The 13066-nt window shown below is 37.4% G+C and overlaps 1 long non-coding RNA gene across 1 annotated transcript; it reads right to left on the minus strand.

The window, feature by feature from the left end:
* Window positions 1-539: 539 nt before the first annotated feature.
* Window positions 540-1491, minus strand: LOC138865265 (uncharacterized). Its single transcript, XR_011399341.1, has 2 exons — window positions 1177-1491; window positions 540-1136 (listed from the first exon to the last, which is right to left on the minus strand). It is a non-coding gene; the product is annotated as an uncharacterized lncRNA (long non-coding RNA).
* Window positions 1492-13066: the final 11575 nt, after the last annotated feature.

The raw sequence follows: 13066 nt of genomic DNA on the forward strand, positions 1-13066 counted from the left end.
GAGGCCAGTTTGGCCTCTACCCAATTGCGCAAGAGCCGACATAGTAGCTGAGCATGCTAATCTGCCTGTTCATTGCCGGGGATTTCGACATGGCTGGGTACCCTGTATAACATGACAGATTTGTAGGGTGTAGACAAGTAAATCAACCAATTCAGAGTATAACAGACAAGAGGGTTAGTTGAGTGCTTATGTAGTGATGTACTGTACCGAAAATCCTGCAAGTGGTCAAAATACCTTAGTCTCATCTCCGTTGCGACGAGAAGAAAATGACGAGATGGCGCCACCCGCAACGGACCTACGGCTTACTTCCTCCTTGAAATATTTACTATAAAACACCTGCGAAGCTGTTATTTGGCTCCACTCGTGAATGGAATGTTCGTGTTTAGAATGTAGATGCATCCAGACCTCTCTGAAAACGCAGCAGCACTAAATTAAAAAGCCTAGTGCCACATGAGCTACCTTGGTGTCCGAGGCCTCTCGTCACACTTCATTATTGCTAAGTTCTTTGAAAGTAACTTGTAAAGTAAAAAAAAAAAAAAAAAAAAAAAAAAAAAAAAAAAAAAAAAAAAAAAAAAAAATTCTCCTCGAGGAGGAAGGGCGACCCATGACTCCTCTAAGACCCCGACTATGAATAAAGGAACCCCTCCAATTGACCGACAAGAACGACTTGCTATCCCTCCAGAGAATGCAAGATTTTGGCTGTCAGATGCGTGAATGAAAATCAGTCGCTTCTGAACATTAACCCCTTCATGATCAATAAAGTCCTTGATGGTCAAGTGGACGGCGACCTTGATTTTGTAAAGAAATTGCAAGATGAAAGCCTCCTTGGAAAAGTGCAATTCAAATCCCAGGTTAACGACTACATAAGGTGACGCATATTCATGATTTCAAGGTTAAAGTAACTATTCCTGTTGGCCCAAATACCTGTAAGGGAGTAATCTTTCATAGGAATTTGAGAACGATGGATGAAAGTGAAATTCTTGAAAACATAAAGGACCAAGGCTTTATGGACGTGAACTGCATGACAAAGAAAGACGAGAAAGTGCGAACAAAAACCAGATCGTGTTTCTTGACCTTTGCTTCGAGTAAAATTCCCAAGTATGTCTATGCTGGATACGAATGTGTCCAAGTAAGACCTTACATTCAAAAACCTATGCGAATGTGTCCAAGTAAGACCTTACATTCAAAAACCTATGCGGTGTAATAGATGCTAAAAAAATTGGACACACATCATTATGCTGCATTGATAACGATACAGATAAATTTACTTGCGATAAATGTGCTGGAGCTCATGACACTACTACATGTACTGGAAACCCTTCCAAGGGTGCTAACTGTGGAGGTCCCCATCAGTCTGCCTCTGCTGAGTGCAGCAGCCTGAACAAGGAGAGGTCATGATGTTAGTTACCGTGAAGCCCAGAGGAAAGTTGAAGGCTTGACCAACAAGCCCAATACTTCCTAAGCTTCAGTAGCAATTAACAACACCCCCAGTGCAAGCAGTATCAGTCAGGAGCTTGCTGCTAAGGACAAAGAAATTGCAAAACTTAAAGAAATGGTAAAAGAATAAATGAGTCAGATTGTTGAATTGAACAAAACTATTAAATAAACTGCTGAATCAACCCAGCAAAAGCAGCAACGTATGGAGGATGATACCAAATCACAATCTGGATCACTCCTTCCCGTTCAGTCGACTCCTGTTAGGACTTCGCCTGCTTTTTTGTCTGCTCCTCGGAGCATATCATCTTCAGCCGGGCGTCTCCCTCGCATAGAGACGCAGGAGATGGAGGCTTCTGTCTATAAATCTTCCCGCGAGAGGTCCCGGGAAGCTCGAGAGAGAGGCACCTCCCTCCCAGAAAAAAAGTTTAAAAAGGCGGACAAGGCACTCCTAAACACCATAAAACATAATCTTCGTGTTAACCATTATACAATGGAACTGTCGAAGTCTTAGAACTAGAGTAAATGACCTTAGATTGCTAGTCTTATGCTCCCAATATTATTGTTCTACAAGAGACCCATTTAACTGATGATTTAGTTTCATTGAGTAACTACCATCTGTGTCAGAAGGATCGAGAAGGTGGAGGCAGAGTTGCCATGTACATCCACCAGAACCTCCCTTTTACAGAAGTGACTATAGATTCTACTTTGGAGATTGTCGCATGCAAAGTAAAAGTCAGTAGCACGTATCTGGCTATATGTTCAGTTGATTGACCACCTGATAATGTGGTAATTTATGATGAGCTCTTTGATCTTCAGGATAGTCTGCCACGAAATAAAGTAATTTAGGTGATTTTAGTGCTCATCATACATTATGGGGTTCCCTACAGGTGGATGGTAGAGGTGAGCAAGTAGTTAAGCTTGTCAATGATTCAGATCTAATCCTTCTGAACGATGGTAGTCCAACGCGAGTGGACGATAATACCGGTAATTTGAGCTTTATTGATCTACCTCTGGTCTCTTCAACAGTAGCAGCCAAGTGCCTGTGGCACACCATTGACGACTCGTTGGGAAGTGACCATTTTCCTATTTGCATTAAATATTCATGCGACACAACTAGAACGCCTTCAGCACCTAAATTTAATGTTATAAGAGCAGACTGGATCGCATTCACAAGGAGCGTCAAGCTCGAACTTATTGGAGAAACCATTGATGTTAAAGTAAACAATATTCAAAAATCTATTTTAGATGCAGCAATGATATCCATTCCTAAGACTTCGACAGATAGCGTTAAGCATAGAGTTCCATGGTGGGCACCAGATTGCCGCAGGGTACTGTGTGGACGCAATAGGGCTTATTGGCTTTTCATTAAAAATAACAATAATGAGAGCTTTTGCAACTATAACTTAGCAAGAGCTAGGGCTCGTAGAACAATCAGACAAGTGGGGCTTTGTCTCTACAATTAACAGCAATACACAATTATCACAGGTCTGGTCCACTGTTAATAAAATTAATAGAAAAAAAACATCTTTCAAAATTAAAAACATCATCCATGAGGGAATCAATTTAGATTCACCTAGAGACATTGCTATTGCACTCGCCAGGCAGTTCTCTTATACAAACAGCTCAGACAACTACCATCCCGCATTCTTGACCATCAAGGAAGCGGCTGAGCTGCAACCCATACACTTTGACACAAAGATGAATTTGATTACAATAAAGATCTAACTATGAATAAGCTTATCCGAGCCCTAGAAGCCTGTAGAGGAACGTCCCCAGGCCCCGATGAGATTCGATGAGATGATAAAGCATCTTAATCATGAAGCCATGATTAAGTTGCTAGAAGTGTACAATGAAATTTGGAAAAGCCAGACTTTCCCAAACTCATGGCACTTCGCCCATATCATTCCCATATTGAAAAGAGGGTGAAATCCCAAACATGCCATCTCTTACCGCCCAATTCAGTTGACAAGTTGCTTATGCAAGGTCATGGGACGAATTGTTAACAGTAGGCTATTGCATTTTTTAAACTCCAGGAATTTACTAGTATTTACTTTACTAGGTTTCCGAAAAGGAAGCCAAACTCTCGATCAGCTAGTAAAACTGGAGAGTCACATTCAAGTGGCATTTGCCAAAAAGCATATTTTGATTTTAGTATTTTTAGACAAAAAAAACCTACGACATGACATAGCGATATTGCCTACTCAGAAAACTTCATGCTTTCGGATTACGTGGAAACTTGCCTTGTTTCATTCAAAATTTAATTTCTGACATAACTTTTGCTGTCAAATTGTTCTCTGACAATCACTTTCTCGGACATTTTTGTCCAGGCAAACGAGGTCCCACAAGGAAGTGTCTTGTCACCTACTTTATTCTTGTGCATTATCAATGACATCTTACCAGCTCCCCCTCGGAATCTTAAATACTGTACGCTGATGATTGTGCTTTATGGCATTCCAGCAATAATGCAGAATTCTCAGCAAATCGCATCCAATTGGCACTGGATATGATTCATAACTGGGGCTTCCAGCGTCTAGAGGTGGAGTCAGGAGTACCTCCCCTCCAACTTAGATGCAGCCAGCTGGCACTGACCTGTGCCGCCAAGGTGGCTCGAGACCCGAGGCACCCCAATGGTACTGGTACCATTAGGCCATTTACCACAAGACTCCATGACCTCATCCTAAAAGTGGGTAATCTCTCTACCATCGATACCCTGGTTCAGACAAATATAGCGCCATGGGAAATGCCCAATTTTTCCATTGTGGAAGCTTGGCTTCCATCGACCAAGGTCATGGCGCCAGAGGTGGAGATACGCCAGAGGTTCAGAGAGATCCTTATTAAACATCTACCTTTTTTCATATATATACCGACGGCTCCAAGACCGAGCAATGTGTATGGTCGACTGAATGTGAATTGAAATTCACATTGCCGAATCATACATCGATCTTTATTGCCGAACTTTTTGCTATTGATAAAGCTATGGATTTTGCACTATCGACGACCCACGATTGAATAGTCATTTTTTTCTGGTTCATTAAGTTCTTTTAAAGCCATTAAATCATTAGAAACCACTAAAAATGAACTACTTGGTAATATCATTCGTATGCTACATAGTGCCAACAAATCAATCAAGCTGATATGGGTGCCAGGCCACTGTCGTATCCATGGCAATGAGCAGGCTGACCGACTAGCCGGGTCAACTGGTGATCTGGACCTTAGCAGAGTCCGTACAGATCTCAGGTGTTTTATGTCTCTTATAAAAGCAAAAATTCATCTGTGGCAAAGTGAGTGGACCGACCTGTAGCTGACCAACAAAATCAGACACGATATAGAAGTGTGGAACACAGCCCACAGAAAGAATAGAAAGGAGGAGGTGGTGTTGGCCTGCCTAAGGGTCAACGCCACAAGGCTGACACACCTCACTCCCTACATAGAAAGAACATTCCCTCCACAATGTGCAGACTGCAACACCAGCATCACAATAAAACAGTTATTAATTTCATGCCCAAAATATTATCATAATAGACAATTCCTACTAAATTATTTCCGTATTACAAATAAAGAATTAACCTTGAAAAAATAATATGTAAAGTAATCGCTTTTCAAAGGGAGACAAAACATTATGACATCATTTAGATTGAAAGAATAAATAGGATCCATTGGCTTAATAACCTTAGCCATATGTCGCTGTAAAAAGTAAAAAAAAAAAAAAAAGAAAAAAAAAGTATTCGGCAGCTCATGCTCATGAGCAATTGACTCCGTACTGCTCTCAGCAATTGCCCCTTTGGCTAATGCTGATTTTTATTTTTTTTTGCATATTTTATTGGAGTTTCCATGGGTAGTGGTGCATGGTCAAATCATGACCAGCCCAAAGAATGGATAAACTAATGTGGAAAGAGGGGAAACCTTTTGAGAGATAATATAATAAAAATGAATTTGATCGTGTCTTTCCTTTTATTCTTTCGATTAAATAAGTACCAATTAACCTGATCATGAAAAGATATATACTTGCCTGAATCTAGCCACGCCCGCTCTATATGCATACAGACTGACACGCATGCATAGAAATAACACACACACATCTTCTGTCTCATGTACATGGATGCTGATCCCTTATCAGCTGGTGGTGGCCTACCCCGTCCCCCCTCCCTCGCAGGAATATTAGCAAGCTTACGCTACCACAGGAATAAATTAATTTAAATAATATTCAGGGGCAAGATAGTGATATATAGCATTAAAGAGTAAAAGTATCAATAAGGTTTTAAAGTGGGGGTAATAATCCGTAGCTGGAATATGTGAGCAGCGTGGTTGAGGTGATGTGGACATAGCGGCATAGCATGCAAGAGTATCTGCCTGTTCATTGCCGGGGATTCCAACATGGCTGGGCACCCAGCAAAATCTGTCAGATTTTTGGCCTGTGGATAGATAGAACAACCAGTTCTGGATCTTACAGACAAGGGGATTGGTCAAGTGTATATACTTTTTGAGGGTTAATGAGTCACGGGTGTCAGTAAAAATATTGAAAGAGGAAGAAGGGAGTGAGTATATTCGTCTTAAGGCAAAAAGGAGTGCATACAGTTCTGTAGTAAGGACACTAAATTCAGGAGGCATTTGAAAGTGCGATTTGGGAAGGTTACTGCGAATCCAGTTCCTGGGGTGGATTTGGAACCGTCAATGTAAACATGAATGCTGGAGGAATGCATGGAGACATGGTCAAGGAAATGAGTGAAGGATAGAGGGGGGATATCTGATTTTGGTGGGTCAGGAAAAACAGGTGCAAATACGGGGGTAAGGTATAAGCCATGGAGGAATGGAATGGACAGAAAATGGGAGAGGTCGGAGGTGAGGAAAGGGGGACTGGGAGAGGAGGGTATCCATGCGTACGGAGAAAGGAGTAGGTAAACGTGGAGAAGAGGTAAAGGTAGGAAGCAGGGATTGTGGGATAGTTAGTTTGGCAAGGGAATGTTGGTGGAATCGAGCATAGCATCGGAGAGAGAGAAGGGCTCGACGTCGAGAGAGGGATGGCATGCCAGACTCGGTATACAGGCTCACAACTGGAGAGGAACGGAAAACGCCTAGAGGTAAGCGGAGACCGCAGTGGTGGATTGTATCAAGGTGAACAAGAAGGGAGGTTAAGACAGAGGAATAGATATGGCATCCATTATCTAGAGTGGAGAGGATCAAGGTAACGAAGATGGAGAAGAGTTTTGCGATCTGAGCCCCAGGATATGTGGGAAAGAGTTTGTAAGATTCGGAGGCGGCATTAAGGTTTTTCTTTAATGTGCAAGATATGATCTTGCCAGGACAATTTGGAGTCAAATATAACACCTAGGAATTTGCCAAAGGAATGGTATTGAAGTGGAGCATTATATAAGAAGAGTGGGGGTTGAGGACCTATAAGTGAGCGAGAGAAAAGGATGGGGAAAGATTTGGAGGTAGAGAAGCGAAAGCCATGGTTAGTGGCCCAAGAAGATACTGATATTATTGCAGACTGACGGAATAGACGGAGATCTTGTATGAATGTGCCAGATGCATAGATGGTTAAGCCTACAACATGTAGTGATGCCCGGGCTCCTTGTGGTAGAAGTCAATGTACCTACAACAAGAAGGAATAAAGTGGTACTAAGCACACTTCCTTGTGGGACGCCTTCGAACTGAGGAAAGGATGATGATGTGGAAGAGGCAATTTTGACCTGGAAAGTGCATTTGGAAAGGAAAGATTTTATGAAGACACCCATGTTTCCACATATACCTAGTGAGGACAATTGTTGGAGAATATGGTACCGCCAAGTGATATATGCTTTTTCTAGATCAAAGAATATGGCTAATACGGATTCATGGCGTGCAAATGCAGATGTAATATATGTCTCGAAATGGGTAAGGGGGTCTGCTGTACTTCGGGCACGGCGATAACCGAACTGGGAAGGAAAAAGGAGATTACGAGAGTCAAGGTACCACATTAAGCAGGAGTTAACCATTCGTTCTAATAGTTTGCACAAGCAGCTAGTTGGAGCGATGGGGCGGTAATCTTGGGGTAGAGTACCTGCTTTATTGGGTTTTAAGAAAGGTAGGATAAGAGCTTCTCGCCAATGAGAAGGAAAATTTCCTGACGTCCATATGTGACTGAAAATAGTTAAAAGGAAGGATAAAGAGGAAGATGGGAAGTGTCGGAGCATGCGATAGTGAATATCGTCGGGGCCTTCATGAGTGTTGCAGCACAACTGTAATGAAGCGTTGAGTTCAGAAGAAGAAAAAGGAGCATTATAAGACTCATCACCTCTAACACCATCACCACCACCAGCACCGTCACCACCACCTCCACCATTAGCACTTTTACCACCACCTTCACCACTAGCACCAACACCTCCACCACCACCGTGTCCACCACCACCGCCATCGCCGCCTGCGCCACCAACACCACCTCCACATCCATCACCACCACCACCACCACCACCACTTACACCACCAGCACCAGCACCTCCACCACCATCACAACCACTTCAACCACCACCACCACCACCACCATTACCACCACTGCCACGACCAGCACCACCACCTCCAACACAACCACTTCCACCACCAGCACCATTACCTCCGCCACCAGCACCATTACCACCACTGCCACCACCGCCACCAGCACCACCACCACCTCCAGCACCAGCACCGTCACCACCAGCACCATTACCACCACCTCCACCACTAGCACCATTACCACCACCTCCACCACCAGCACAAGCACCACCACTGCCACCATCTCCACCACCATCAACAACACCATCACCACCTCCAACAACAGCACCACCACGACCACCTCCACCACACGCACCACCAACACCACAATCAGCACCACCACCTCCACCACCACCGCCATCACCACCTGCACCATCATTAAAATACTGCCAACACAAGCACCATCACCACCAACTTCACCAGCAGCACCGGCATTTCCACCACAACAACCTCTATCATCACCAGCACCATCACCACCACCTCCACCACCAGCGCTATCACTACCACTAGCACCGCCACCACCACCTGGACCGGTATCTCCACCACCACAACCACCTCCACCACCACCACCACCATCACCATTACCACCAATGCCACCACCAACATCATCACCACCACCTCCACCACCAGCACCATAACCACCACTATCACCACCACCATTATCACCTCTGCCACCACCAGCACCATTACCACCACCACCACCTCTACCACCAGCACCGTAACCACCACCTCTACCACCAGCACTATCACCACCACCTTCACCACAAGCATCATTACCACCACGAGCACCATCACGAACGCCACTACCAGCATTACCACCACCACCTCCATCACCACCACCTGCACCACCATCACAACCACTTCCACCACCTCCACCACCAGCACCATCACCACCACCTCCACCACCAGGACCATTATCACCACTGCCACCACCATTACCACCACTACCACCACCACCTTCACCACCAACACCATTACCACCACTGCCACCACCACCACCAGCATTATTACCACCATCATCACCAACACCACCTCCACCAAAATCACCACCACCATCATCACCATTACATCAATCACCCATCCATAATGAAAAAAGGCTAAAAGTATAAAAATCCCCAAAGTCGAAAAAAACGGCGAAATCTAGCGATATATAGCCTTTTGAGAATATGGTCGAAAAAAAACCTTTTCGAGTTTATGGGATGATTATGATGATTTCTGCAATAATTCGGCTAATTATGATGATTTTCATGATAATCCCAGTAATAATGACGATAATAATGATAATTATGACATTAATTAGGATAATTATGACATTAATTAGGATAATTATGACATTAATTAGGATAATTATGACATTAATTAGGATAATTATGACATTAGGATAATTATGACATTAATTAGGATAATTCTAATAAAATTATTATAATGATAATTTGCGTAATTAATGCAATAATAGCAATCATCAACAATCCTCTAATGATTTTCATGATAATAACAATAATACTAACGATAATGATCATAATAAAAAATAATAATAATAGTAGAAATAATCATAATATCGCTATTATTGTTATTATTATTATTACTGTTGTTATTATTTCTAAAATTATCATTATTGTTATTATCATTATAGAAATACTTATAATGAGGAAATGACATTAATGATTAAGATAATAGCTCTTATAATGATTATATTATGGGTAATTATAGCGATAATTACTATAATGATGATAATGATGATGATAATGCTATTAATGATAATAATGATGATGATAATAATCATAAAGCCCATCAATAATGAAAAAGGCTAAAAGTATAAAAATTCCCAAAGTCGAAAAAGCGGCGAGATCTAGCGATATGTAGCCTTTTGAGAATATGGTCGAAAAAGAAACCCTTTTCGAGTTTATGGGATGATTATGATGATTTCTGCAATAATTTGGCTATTTATGGTGATTTTCATGATAATCCCATTAACAATGACGATAATAAAGATAATTATGACATTAATTAGGATAATTATGAGATTAATTAGGATAATTATGAGATTAATTATGATAATTATAAGAAAATGATAATTATAATGATAATTTGCGTAATTAATGTAATAATAGCAATCATCAACAATATTCTAATGATTTTCATGATAATAACAATAATACTAACGATAATGATAATTAAAAAAAATAATAGTAGAAATAATCATGATATCGCTATTATTGTTACTATAATTATTACTGTTGTTGTTATTATTTATAAAACTATCATTATTGTTATTATCATTATAGAAATAGTTATAATGAGGAAAATGACATTAATAATTAAGATTATAGCTCTTATAATGATTATATTAAGGGTAATTATGGCGATAATTACTAAAATGATGATAATGATGATGTTAATGCTATTAATGATAATAATGATGATGATAATAATCATAAAGCCCATCCATAATGAAAAAGACTAATAGTATAAAAATCCCCAAAATCGAAAAAACGGCGAAATCTAGCGACATATAGTCTTTTGAGTATATTGGTCTAAAATACACCCTTTCCGAGTTTACGGGATGATTATGATGATTTCTGCAATAATTCGACTAATCATGATGATTTTCATGATTAATAATAAGAAGAACAATAATAATGATAATTATGACATTAATTAGGATAATTATGATATTAATTAGGATAATTATGACATTAATTGGGATAATCATAATAAAATGATAATTATAGTGATAATTTGCGTAATTAATGCAATATTAGCAATCATCAACAATACTCTAATGATTTTCTTGATAATAACAATAATACGATAATGATAATAATTAAAAATAATATTAATAGTAGAAATAATCATAATATCGCTATTATTGTTATTGTAATTATTACTGTTGTTGTTATTATTTCTAAAATTATCATTTTTGTTATCATTATAGAAATACTTATAATAAGGAAAATGACATTAATAATTAAGATAATAGTTCTTATAATAGTTATATTAAGGATAATTATGGCGATAATTACTATAATGATAATAATGATGATGTTAATGCTATTAATATTAATAATGATGATAATAATCATGAAGCCCATCCGTAATGAAAATAGGCTAAAAGTATAAAACTCCCCAGTCGAAAAAACGGCAAAATCTAGCGATGTATATAGCCTTATGAGAATATGGTCGAAAAAAAACCCTTTTCGAGTTTATGGGATGATTATGATGATTTCTGCAATAATTCGGCTAATTATGATGGTTTTCATGATAATTCCATTAATAATAACGATAATAATTATGACATTAATTAGGATAATTATGATATTAATTAGGATAATTATGACATTAATTAGGATAATTATAATAAAATGATAATTATAATGATAATTTGCGTAATTATTGCAATAATAGCAATCATCAACAATTCTCTAATGATTTTCAATAATAATAGTAATACTAACGATAATGATAATAATTAAAAACAATAATAATATTAGAAATAATCATAATATCGCTATTATTGTTATTATAATTATTACTGTTGTTATTATTTCTAAAATTATCATTATTGTTATTATAATTATTACTGTTGTCATTATTTCTAAAATTATCATTATTGTTATTATCATAGAAATAGTTATAATGAGGAAAATGACATTAATAATTAAGAAAATAGCTCTTATAATGATTATATTAAGGGTAATTATGGCGATAATTACTATAATGATGATGATGTTAATGCTATTATTGATAATAATGATGATGATAATAATCATAAAGCCCATCCATAATGAAAAAAAGGCTAAAAGTATAAAAATCCCCAAAGTCGAAAAAACGGCGAAATCTAGCGATATATAGCCTTTTGAGAATGAGGTCGAAAAAAAAACCTTTTCGAGTTTATCGGATGATTATGATGATTTCTGCAATAATTCGGCTAATTATGATGATTTTCATGATAATCTTATTAATAATGACGATAATGATAATTATGTCATTAATTAGCATGATTATAACATTAATTAGGATGATTATAATAAAATGATAATTATAATGATAATTTTCGTAATTAATGCAATAATAGCAAACATCAACAATCCTCTAATGATTTTCATCATAATAACAATAATACTAACGATAATGATAATAATTAAAAATAATAATTATAGAAATAATCAAGATATCGCTATTATTGTTATTATAATTATGACTGTTGTTGTTATTATTTCTAAAATTATCATTATTTTTATTATCATTATAGAAATAGTTATAATGAGGATAATTAATTAGGATAATTATGACATTAATTAGGATAATTTACATTAATTAGGATGATTATAATAAGATGATAATTATAATCATAATTTGCGTAATTAATGCAATAATAGCAATCATCAACAATCCTCTAATGATTTTCATGATAATAACAATAATACTAACGATAATGATAATAATTAAAAATTTTAATAATAGTAGAAATATTCATATCGCTATTTTTGTTATTATAATTATTACTGTTATTATTTCTAAAATTATCATTATTGTTATTATCATTATACAAATAGTTATAATGAGGAAAATGAGATTAATAATTAAGATAATAGCTCTTGTAATGATGAAATTAAGGGTAATTGTGGCGATAATTACTATAATGATGATGTTAATGCTATTAATGATAATAATGATGATGATGATAATAATCATAAAGCCCATCCATAATGAAAAAAGGGTAAAAGTATAAAAATCTCCAAATTCGAAAAAATGGCGAAATCTAGCGATATATAGCGTTTTGAGAATGTCGTCGAAAACCCCCCCTTTTCGATTTTATGGGATGATTATGATGATTTCCGCAATAATTCGGCTAATTATGATGATTTCCATGATAATCCCAGTAATAATGACGATAATAATGATAATTATGACATTAATTAGGATAATTATGACATTGATTAGGATAATTATAATAAAATGATAATTATAATGATAATTTGTGTAATTAATGCAATAATAGCAATCATCAACAATCCTTTAATGATTTTCATGATAATAATAATACTAACGATAATGATAATAATTTAAAAAAATAATAATAGTAGAAATAGTCATACTATCGCTATTGTTGCTATTAGAA

The sequence above is a fragment of the Penaeus vannamei genome, chromosome 20, assembly GCF_042767895.1.
Source record: "Penaeus vannamei isolate JL-2024 chromosome 20, ASM4276789v1, whole genome shotgun sequence".
NCBI classification, from domain to species: domain Eukaryota; kingdom Metazoa; phylum Arthropoda; class Malacostraca; order Decapoda; family Penaeidae; genus Penaeus; species Penaeus vannamei.